Genomic DNA, 9,731 nt, shown 5'->3' with positions numbered 1-9,731 from the left:
TGCTCAAACCAGATGAGCCCGTGCTCAAGCTGGCGACCCCGGGGTCTCGAACCTGGGTCCTCGGCATCCCAGTCTCACGCTCTATCCACTGTGCAGTGAGCATACAATTATTGTACAAACTGGGACACTTTTGACCATGAAAGAGTGATAGCTAGGGAAAACAGATATAAATCAGGTTTTTTATTTTTTATTTTTTATTTTTCCAAAGCTGGAAAGGGGGAGGCAGACAGACTCCCGCATGTGCCTGACCGGATCCACCCGGCATGCCCACCAGGGGGCGTTGCTCTGTTGCAACCAGAGCCATTCTAGCGCCTGAGGCAGAGGCCATAGAGCCATCCCCAGTGCCGGGGGCCATCTTTGCTCCAGTGGAGCCTCGGCTGGAGGGGAAGAGAGAGACAGAGAGGAAGGAGAGGGGGAGGGGTGGAGAAGCAGATGGGCGCTTCTCCTCTGTGCCCTGGCGGGGAATCAAACCGGGACTCCTGAACACCAGGCCAACGCTCTATCACTGAGCCAACCGGCCAGAGCCCAAAACATCTTTTTTAAGTAAAATAATTTGTGTAAAAGTGAAGTCAATAAGTTAGATTTCAGAAATGTTGCAAAGGAGGAACCAGAAGCCATACTGAACTTTGGCGGAAACCACTAGTATTAATTGACCTCTTTGTCCGGCCATGTAGTTTGATGCGGAGGGATTTCTTGGTTGGGGATGAGAGACTCCCTTGTTGTAAAGATAGTTTTCCGATCAGTTATTAAACATGTACACGTTTGGAGCTCACTATGTCTTCCACAACTGCTTGTGGCATTTTTCTTCATTGACATGGGCTGCAAAGGTCGGAAAAACCTGCGTGTCAAAAGCAAGGAGTGGGGAGACACCATTTGCAAAGCCGGAAATAGATTAAAATCTCAGGAGTGAGACCATTCCCAGTCAGTAAGGGATTGTCAGTAGCACAGTTCCTGCTTCTGGTGTCTACTTTGAAGAGCATAGACCGGATGCTTGTCTGTCCTTCCATTGGAAGTAGGATCTCTTCAGCTACTGGTGAGCAAACGGGGATGAGTGAGTCACAGGGCAGCCACGCTAATTTGAGAGGTCAGCGGCCAGCCCCGCTCAATGGCCTAGTCTGACCAGGCAGAGGCGCGGGCCTTGCCGGCCTCCGTCCTCTTCCGCTTTCTCCAGGTGCAGCGCGGATCCATCCGCCGCAGCCAGCGCTCCCGGTAGCGCGGCGGTCGGCTTTTCGGCAATACCCGGATGGAAGTGTAATGGCCGCCATCAGGGACTCGCAGGCAATGGGGACCACGACAGGTATTCCCTGAAAGCGGGCCGTTCAGATTTATTAGGATGCCAGGACTTCTAGAAGGCCAGCCAGACAAGCAAAGGGCGAATTTGTGGGGCGTCAGTGTACCCCGAACCGGTTCAGGAATCTGCCTCTTAAGATAGGAAACGCCTGTTAAATAGTCCCGACCATTCACTGCTGTTGCCTAAGTTGCCTCAAAGTTTTTCTAGGGAAGTGGGTCCTTTCAGTCTGTTCTCTTGCAGGCTGGTAGAGCTGGCTTAGCCTATGCTTGTTTTATGTCCTGGCTTTTGCAACTTGTCACTGTCCCCTCAGTCTAGAGCTGGAGCGGGAGCGCGGCGACAGTGTACCTCCGCGCGCCTGAGGGGCAGCGGAACCCCGGAGGAAGGGGCGGATCGGGCGCGGGGTTTGGGACAGCGCGGGGCGCGCGGCGCTCGAAGCACCCACTCGGCGCGTCTCGGGGCTGGTGGCGACAGTGCGGGCACCCCTCAGAGCGCACCCCTGACCTGTAGGTTTGCAGCCCCACGGCACCCCCAACTCGAGAGTGTCCCCATTGTGGGTCTAGTGGTTGGTCTTTGGAGGTCTTTTCTTGCAGATGTGCTCAGCTCTGTGGCGCGCGTTCCTTCCTCGGAGTTGGCCAAAGGCGCTCTTCCCTGCAAGCCTCAACCACACCCAGGGGCAGATGGATCTCTTTGTAACTGGTGTCTCACTTGTAGGGTCCATTTTGAGTATCTTCTTAACATGGTTGTCTTCATTGTCAAGTAGAAGGCTCTTTCTAAATAGCTAGGGTAATTGAAAATGTATAGGGTGAATGTATAGAAAGAAGGTAGAGGGTCAGAACTCTTAAGTAGACCAACAGAACAGATAGGATAGCTTTGAAGTTAAAAATGCAGATGGTTCCGTTTTTTTAGGTTTGAATTTGGAGGTGTTTAGTGTTTGTGAGGTATTTTTAGCGAAAACATTACTTGGGTATGTTTGGTTATTAGAAGTTCAAAATTCCGTAGAAAAATAAAGTCAGTGTTGAAGAAATTCTTAAGAATGTTGTTTGTGTGATCGTCACAGTGGTGAAACATGAAGACACTAAACTGTACATTAGGGGTAGTTCATGGCATGAACTTAGAAGCTGTGTCTTAGGCCTAGTTATAGTGTTGAATCGGTTTTTATGCCACAAGGGATCGGATTTGAGTGTACCTTGAAGTTAACATCCTTGGGTTGAATAGGTAGAAACCATTAAAATTGATTCTGTGAAATACCCAACCGTTTTTCAGAGTTTAATTGCTAATCAATAGAAGTGGCTTCATTATCTTTGAGCAAAACTGTATTCTGAAACTCATAAAGACGTTGCATTGCATTAACATTTTTAGTATGTTAACATTTCATAGGGAGGGTAGGGAGACTGTTAGTTTTTGTTAAAATTCTCAAAAATATGAGTCCCTCACCTAGAAAAATTGTCTACTAAAGGGGAGGGAAGGATAAAATATAGGTATCTAACAACCTATTTTGCGTATTCAAATTTTTCCTTATTGTTGCCATCAAAATAAGTATAAATATTGATTCAAAACACTTTAGATCTAGTTTTATGGAAGAATTAAAGGACAGCAGTAATTACCTACATATTCTTAATGCTAATTTAGGGTTATACTTATGTGTATAAAGCTTCAAAATATCTTCCTACCATATTTATTCCACTGTTTATTACCCAAAAGTCCTTAATGCCATCTTTATATTTTGAAGAATAATATAGTTAAAATCATCTGTGGCTCTCTAGTGAAATGTTAAGTAAAAAACAATTAAATCTCCCTGGTCAGTTGGCTCAGTGGTAGTGCATCCGCCTGGAGTATGGAAGTCCTGGGTTCAATTCCCAGTCAGGGCACACAGGAGAAATGACATCTGCTTTTCCACCCACTACCAACTCTCTTGCCCTCCCACAGCTATGGCTCAATTGGTTCGAGTGAATTGGCCTCCTGTACTGAGTGGATACCTGTTGTGCACTGATTACACATAAGTTTTTTAAATGCTTGAGGTTTTTATCATTATTACACTTCAAATTCTGTCCTCTCTGGTAATAATAGACTGTGATCTCAAAACTTTTTATGTCTTCAAACTTCACAGGGAATATATTTTAGCATAAATGTACAGTTTGACTTTAAAATATGTTTTATCCATGTCCTTTAATGTACTTTTTAATATACTTTTCTGTTTGGAATTGTTACTGAAACGTGTGCTTTAGATCATTTTGTATAACTTTTTAGTGATAAAAGACTTGAATCTTGCCCAGTTTCCTGCAGGTACTCTACTAAAAGTTATTTGACAGAGCACTATACACAAAAGAAAAAAATTATAATAAAGTTGGCATTTTTATTAATTATCCGATGCAGGTGTGTAGGCTATGAGTATTTCAGTTTTGTGTGGTGTACTGGCTTCACGCAGTGAAAAATTTTCATGCGATGTTAGATCAGAACTGTATTAGGATTATTGTAGTGGGATAGCTGGGTTGGAATTAGATCCAGATTCGAGTTCCAGCTTTCTGACTTTGGAGAAGACTCATTTCTCCTATATTGTAATAAATGAAGATATTGAATTGGATTGATTTTAAGCTCCCATCTAAGCTTTGCGTTTTCTGACTTTTGTAATTCGTGACATTGTCACTGAGTACTGATAAGTTATTTGCCAAAGTGCAGAGAGGTTTATTTTTCTTCTTAATTTATACACATAAGTTGAATATGAAACATAACTGAATTGCGAGTATAAAATTATTTTACTAATAGTTTTTGCAGTCAGAGTTTTAAAATCTTGGTCTTCATTTCCAGGTATCATCTCTCCTTTCCATCACTGTTCCTGATAGTGGCTTTGTCTGAACATTAAATTGTGTGCCTTTTCCTTGAAAAAAGAGGTATGGTAAAGATTGAAGTGTTGTTTTTTATAGTCTGATGAGTACCAAGTTAATATATTTTAATCTTGGACAAAATAGTTGTGTATATGTTGATTTTCATAAGTTATAATTTTATTTTTGAATAAAATACATGGCTTTTCATTTTATGTGAGCAGAAAATGTAGATTTTGGTTTAATTGGCTTTTTAAAAATGTTTTTTATTTTTTACTTTTTTATTTTTAGTGAGAGAAGGGGAGGCAGAGACAGATTCTGCATGCACCCTGACCGGATCCACCTAGCAAGCCCACTAGGGGCCTTTGCTCAGCCCATCTGGGGCCATTGCTCAGCAAGGGGGCCCCCCTTTTTTTTTTTCCCCCTAGCTTTGGCTCCTGAGGCAGAGGCCACAGAGCCATTCTCAGTACAGGAGGCCAATTCACTCAAACCAATTGAGCCATAGCTGTGGGAGGGCAAGAGAGCTGGTGGTGGGTGGAAAAGCAGATGTCATTTCTCCTGTGTGCCCTGACCAGGAATTGAACCCAGGACTTCCATACTCCAGGCGGATGCACTACCACTGAGCCAACTGACCAGGGAGATTTAATTGTTTTTTACTTAACATTTCACTAGAGAGCCACAGATGATTTTAACTATATTATTCTTCAAAATATAAAGATGGCATTAAGGGCTTTTGGGTAATAAACAGTGGAATAAATATGGTAGGAAGATATTTTGAAGCTTTATACACATAAGTATAACCCTAAATTAGCATTAAGAATATGTATGTAACTACTGAAATAGCCAAAGTAGACAATACAAATTAAATTATTACTTTAGTTTCATGTTATTAGCAGATGGCTTTCTTTTCAGAGCCATTTTCCACAAAGGCATGAATGTTTAATTTTATTAGAAGTTTATGTCTAATGACTACCATGAGTAGAGACCAACAAAGCTGAATTGAGATCCCAGGTTATCATTTATGTTCATTTACCTGCATAATTTCTTCCTACATAGCATTTGTTTGACCTCTTACCACATGAAGTTCACATGGGTACTGTGCTAATTTGTTTTCTGTTTAAAAAAAAAATTTTTTTTAAAGATTTTATATATTGATTGTACAGAGAGAAGAGGGGTGGGGGAATAAGATGTAGTTGCTTCACTCTGCACATTGTCTTATGTGCCTTAACTGGGCAAACCCAGGGTCTCAAACCTGTGACTTCAGCATTCCAGGTCAGCGGTCGATCCACTGCGCCACCACAGGCCAGACAACATGTTAATTTGGAATAGGAAATGTAAATACGAATGCTAAGAATTTTCTTTACTATGTTTGATCCAGAGTACCCAGAAAAAGCAATATGATGAAGAATGAAAGCTTCAGATGTAATGACAAGAGACTGCTATATGATTACTAACCAAAATTATCTGGATTATTCCATCTTGAAAAACTGAGCAAAATCTGACTAAAAATTTTAAATTTTTATTGATATGACTGCATGAAACCAGTGTCAGAATATTAGAATGAAGGTGTGTGACTTGAAATTTAAGAAAATTGTGGCCTTCACATGAGTCTTATTTCAAGAAGTGGTAATGGCAATAGCTGAAAATAAATACTGGCCTTTAAAAAGTCAGATAATTTTAAAATGTGGTTAATATCATCACAAGTTAAAATTGAGGTTGTCGGAAGTTGTGTCTGGTAGAAGATCTGTCTATCTATAGTTTTTGTCAATTCAGCACTCTTCATTTTGGGGAACCATCCCTTTTCTGTTGTGAGTGGTTGATGGACTATCAGTCAGTCTTACAGTTTCTTAGTCCAAGCCTAGTCATTCTTGGTACAGCAGTGATCACCTGTTACTCATGCAGAGCCAATCAGAATCATTTGAAATTGATTATGAATGCAAGCAGAAAAATGCTCCCCTCTCTCTGAGTTGTTAATTTTAGAGGGTGCTAGTGACATTTTTTTTTTCTGCATGTATGAGAGCCTCATCTGTAGTAGGAAAGAGTGATGTCATATAGAAATGGGAGATGGATGGAGATAGAATGCCAGTTTCAGTCAGGAACTATGTTATGAGATATCAGTATTTATTTATTTATTTTATTTTTATTTTTTTTTCTGAAGCTGGAAACAGGGAGAGACAGTCAGACAGACTCCCGCATGCGCCCGGCCGGGATCCACCCGGCACGCCCACCAGGGGCGACGCTCTGCCCATCCTGGGGGTCGCCATGTTGCGACCAGAGCCACTCTAGCGCCTGAGGCAGAGGCCACAGAGCCATCCCCAGCGCCCGGGCCATCTTTGCTCCAATGGAGCCTTGGCTGTGGGAGGGGAAGAGAGAGACAGTATTTATTTTTTAATTTTGTCAGCTACTGTAGTGTCTTTCCCAGTCCCTTGGGCCAAAATTCTGTGTATAAATTAGTTTGAATTGTATTGCAGCAGAATGAATTTAAGGCCTGTAACTTCAAGTTGATCATTTACATCCATCTACAGTTTGTCCTTTTCCACAACCTTATAAAAGTTCATGTGTGCATGCAGTCTTTCCTTTGTTCAACCTAACATTTATTGTCTGCTTTGTACAAGTATGTGCAACTGCCTGGTAAGTCAAGGATTATGCATACCAGGCTGAGCGGATGGTAGACTTTCTTTAATATAGTATATGTTTGTATACTTAAATTACACAGATCAGCAAGCATGTGTTGAGAATAATCAGTGCATTTTAGTGATATGTAAGAATAATAGTTCTTGACCATCAAAGTGCTTATACTTTAATTAAGGTATCCAGATTAATGTATGTGAAAGACAACATAAACAGCTAAAACAGATAAGCAAATGCTCTCATATAGAATGGATTTTAAGACTGATATCTGATAGGAAGGAAATTAATTAGGGCTGGTCTAGTCTAGGAAGGTTTCTTTTTTTTTAATTTTTCTACTTGTTTTCTTTATTATTTATTTACTTATTTATATTAATTTTAATGGGGTAACATTGATAAATCAGGGTACATATGTTCAGAGAAAACATCTCCAGATTATTTTAACATTTGATTATGTTGCATACCCTTCACCCAAAGTCAAATTGTCTTCCATCACCTTCTGTCTGGTTTTCTTTGTGCCCTTCCCTTCCCTCCCTTCCTCTTACCCCCCTTCTCCCCCCTGGTTACCATCACACTCTTGTCCATGTCTCTAAGTCTCATTTTTATGTCCCATCTATGTATGGAATCATATAGTTCTTAGTTTTTTCTGATTTACTTATTTCACTCCGTATAATGTTATCCAGGTCCATCCATGTTATTGTAAATGACCCGATGTCATCATTTCTTATGGCTGAGTAGTGTTCCATAGTATATATGTACCAAAGCTTTTTAATCCACTTGTCCACTGACAGACACCTTGGGCTGTTTCCAGATCTTCGCTATTGTGAACAATGCTGCCATAAACACGGGGGTGCATTTCTGCTTTTGGAACAGTGCTATGGTGTTCTTGGGGTATATTCCTAAAAGTGGGATAGCTGGGTCAAAAGGCAGTTCGATTTTAATTTTTTGAGGAATCTCCATACTGTTTTCCACAGTGGCTGCACCAGTCTGCATTCCCACCAGCAGTGCAGGAGGGTTCCCTTTTCTCCACATCCTCGCCAGCACTTATTCTGTGTTGTTTTGTTGATGAGCGCCATTCTGACTAGTGTGAGGTAATATCTCATTGTGGTTTTAATTTGCATTTCTCTAATGATTAGTGATGTTGAGCATTTTTTCATATGCCTATTGGCCATCTGTATGTCCTCTTTGGAGAATTGTCTATTCATTTCTTTTGCCCATTTTTTGATTGGATTGTTCATCTTCCTGGTGTTGAGTTTTACAAGTTCTTTATAAATTTTGGTTATTAACCCCTTATCAGACATATTGTCGAATATCTTCTCCCATTGTGTAGTTTAGTTTGTCTTTTTATAATGTTCTTTCTGTCTTTAGCTGTGCAAAAGCTTTTTAGTTTGATAAGTCCCATTTGTTTTTTCTGTCTTTTATTTCACTTGCCCAAGGAGATAAATCTGCAAATATATTGCTGTGAGAGATGTTGGAGAGCTTACTGCCTATGTTTTTTTCCAAGATGCTTATGGTTTCACGGCTTACTTTTAAGTCTTTAATTCATTTTGAGTTTATTTTTGTGAATGGTGTAAGTTGGTTGTCTAGTTGCATTTTTTTGCAGGTAGATGTCCAATTTTCCCAACCCCATTTGTTGAAGAGGCTGTCTTTACTCCATTGTATGCCCTTACCTCCTTTGTCATATATCAGTTGTCAGTAAAGATGTGGGTTTATTTCTGGGTTCTCTGTTCTGTTTCACTGATCTATATGGCTGTTCTTATGCCAGTACCAGGTTGTTTTGAGTACAATGGCCTTGTAGTATAACTTGATACCAGGAAGTGTGATGCCTCCTGCTTTATTCTTCCTTTTCAAGATTGCTGAGGCTATTCGTGTTCTCTTTTGGTTCCATATAAATTTTTGGGATATGTGTCCTATATCTTTGAAGTATGTCATTGGTATTTTAATTGGTATTGCATTGAATTTATAAATTGCTTTGGGTAATATAGACATTTTAATGATGTTTATTCTTCCTAACCATGAGCACGGTATATGCTTCCACTTGTTTGTATCTTCCTTGATTTCTTTTATCAATGTTTTATAATTTTCCGAGTACAAATCTTTAGTCTCCTTGGTTAAATGTACTCCTAGGTACTTTATTTTTTTGGTTGCAATAGTGAAGTGGATTGTTTTCTTAATTTCTCTTTTTGACAGGTCATTGTTGGTATATAAAAATGCCTCTTGATTTCTGAATATTAATTTTATATCCTGCCACCTTGCTCAATTCATTTATTAGGTCCAGTAGTTTTTTGACTGAGGCTTTAGGGTTTTCTATATACAATATCATATCATCTGCAAATAATGATAGTTTTACTTCTTCTTTTCCAATTTGGATGCCTTTTATTTCTTCTTCTTGTCTGATTGCTGTGGCTAGGACTTCTAAGGCTATGTTGAATAAGAGTGGTGACAGGGGGTACCCCTGCCTTTTTCCTGATCTTAAGGGGATTGCTTTAATTTTTGCCCATTGAGGATGATGGCTTTGTCATAGATGGCTTTTATCATGGTGAGATATGTTCCCTGTATTCCCACTTTGCTGAGAGTTTTGATCATGAATGGGTGCTGGATTTTATCAAATGCTTTTTCTGCATCTATTGAAATTATCATGTGGTTTTTATCCTTCCTTTTATTTATGTAATGAATCACATTGATTGATTTGCGAGTATTGTACCAGCCTTGCCTGCCCAGAATAAATCCCACTTGATCATGGTGTATGATTTTTTCCATATATTGCTGGACCCGGTTTGCTAATAATTTTGTTGAGGATTTTAGCATCTAAATTCATCAGGAATATTGGCCTATAATTTTCTTTCTTTGTGTTGCCTTTGCCTGGTTTTGGAATCAGAATTATGCTCGCCTCATAAAAGGAGCTTGGAAGTCTTCCTTCCTCTTGAATTTTTTGAAATAGCTTGAGAAGGATGGGAGTTAGTTTTTCTTTGAATATTTGATAGAATTCACTT

The 9,731-nt window shown here is 40.0% G+C and overlaps 1 protein-coding gene across 2 annotated transcripts in view; it reads left to right on the top strand.

Annotated features, from left to right (window-relative positions):
* Window positions 1–1,214: 1,214 nt before the first annotated feature.
* The window catches only part of ZNF518A (zinc finger protein 518A), a 33,525-nt gene continuing 25,008 nt past the window's right edge, over window positions 1,215–9,731 (top strand). For both annotated transcript variants that reach the window (XM_066354961.1, XM_066354960.1), the window contains exons 1-2: window positions 1,215–1,297; window positions 4,097–4,179. The gene's annotated coding sequence lies outside the window, so the exon portion shown is untranslated. The remainder of the gene's footprint in view (window positions 1,298–4,096; window positions 4,180–9,731) is intronic.

This window comes from Saccopteryx leptura, chromosome 13 (genome assembly GCF_036850995.1).
Source record: "Saccopteryx leptura isolate mSacLep1 chromosome 13, mSacLep1_pri_phased_curated, whole genome shotgun sequence".
In the NCBI taxonomy this organism is placed as follows: domain Eukaryota; kingdom Metazoa; phylum Chordata; class Mammalia; order Chiroptera; family Emballonuridae; genus Saccopteryx; species Saccopteryx leptura.
The sequence above is the reverse complement of the archived record's forward strand: the minus strand, read 5'-3'. Positions and strand labels throughout refer to the sequence as shown.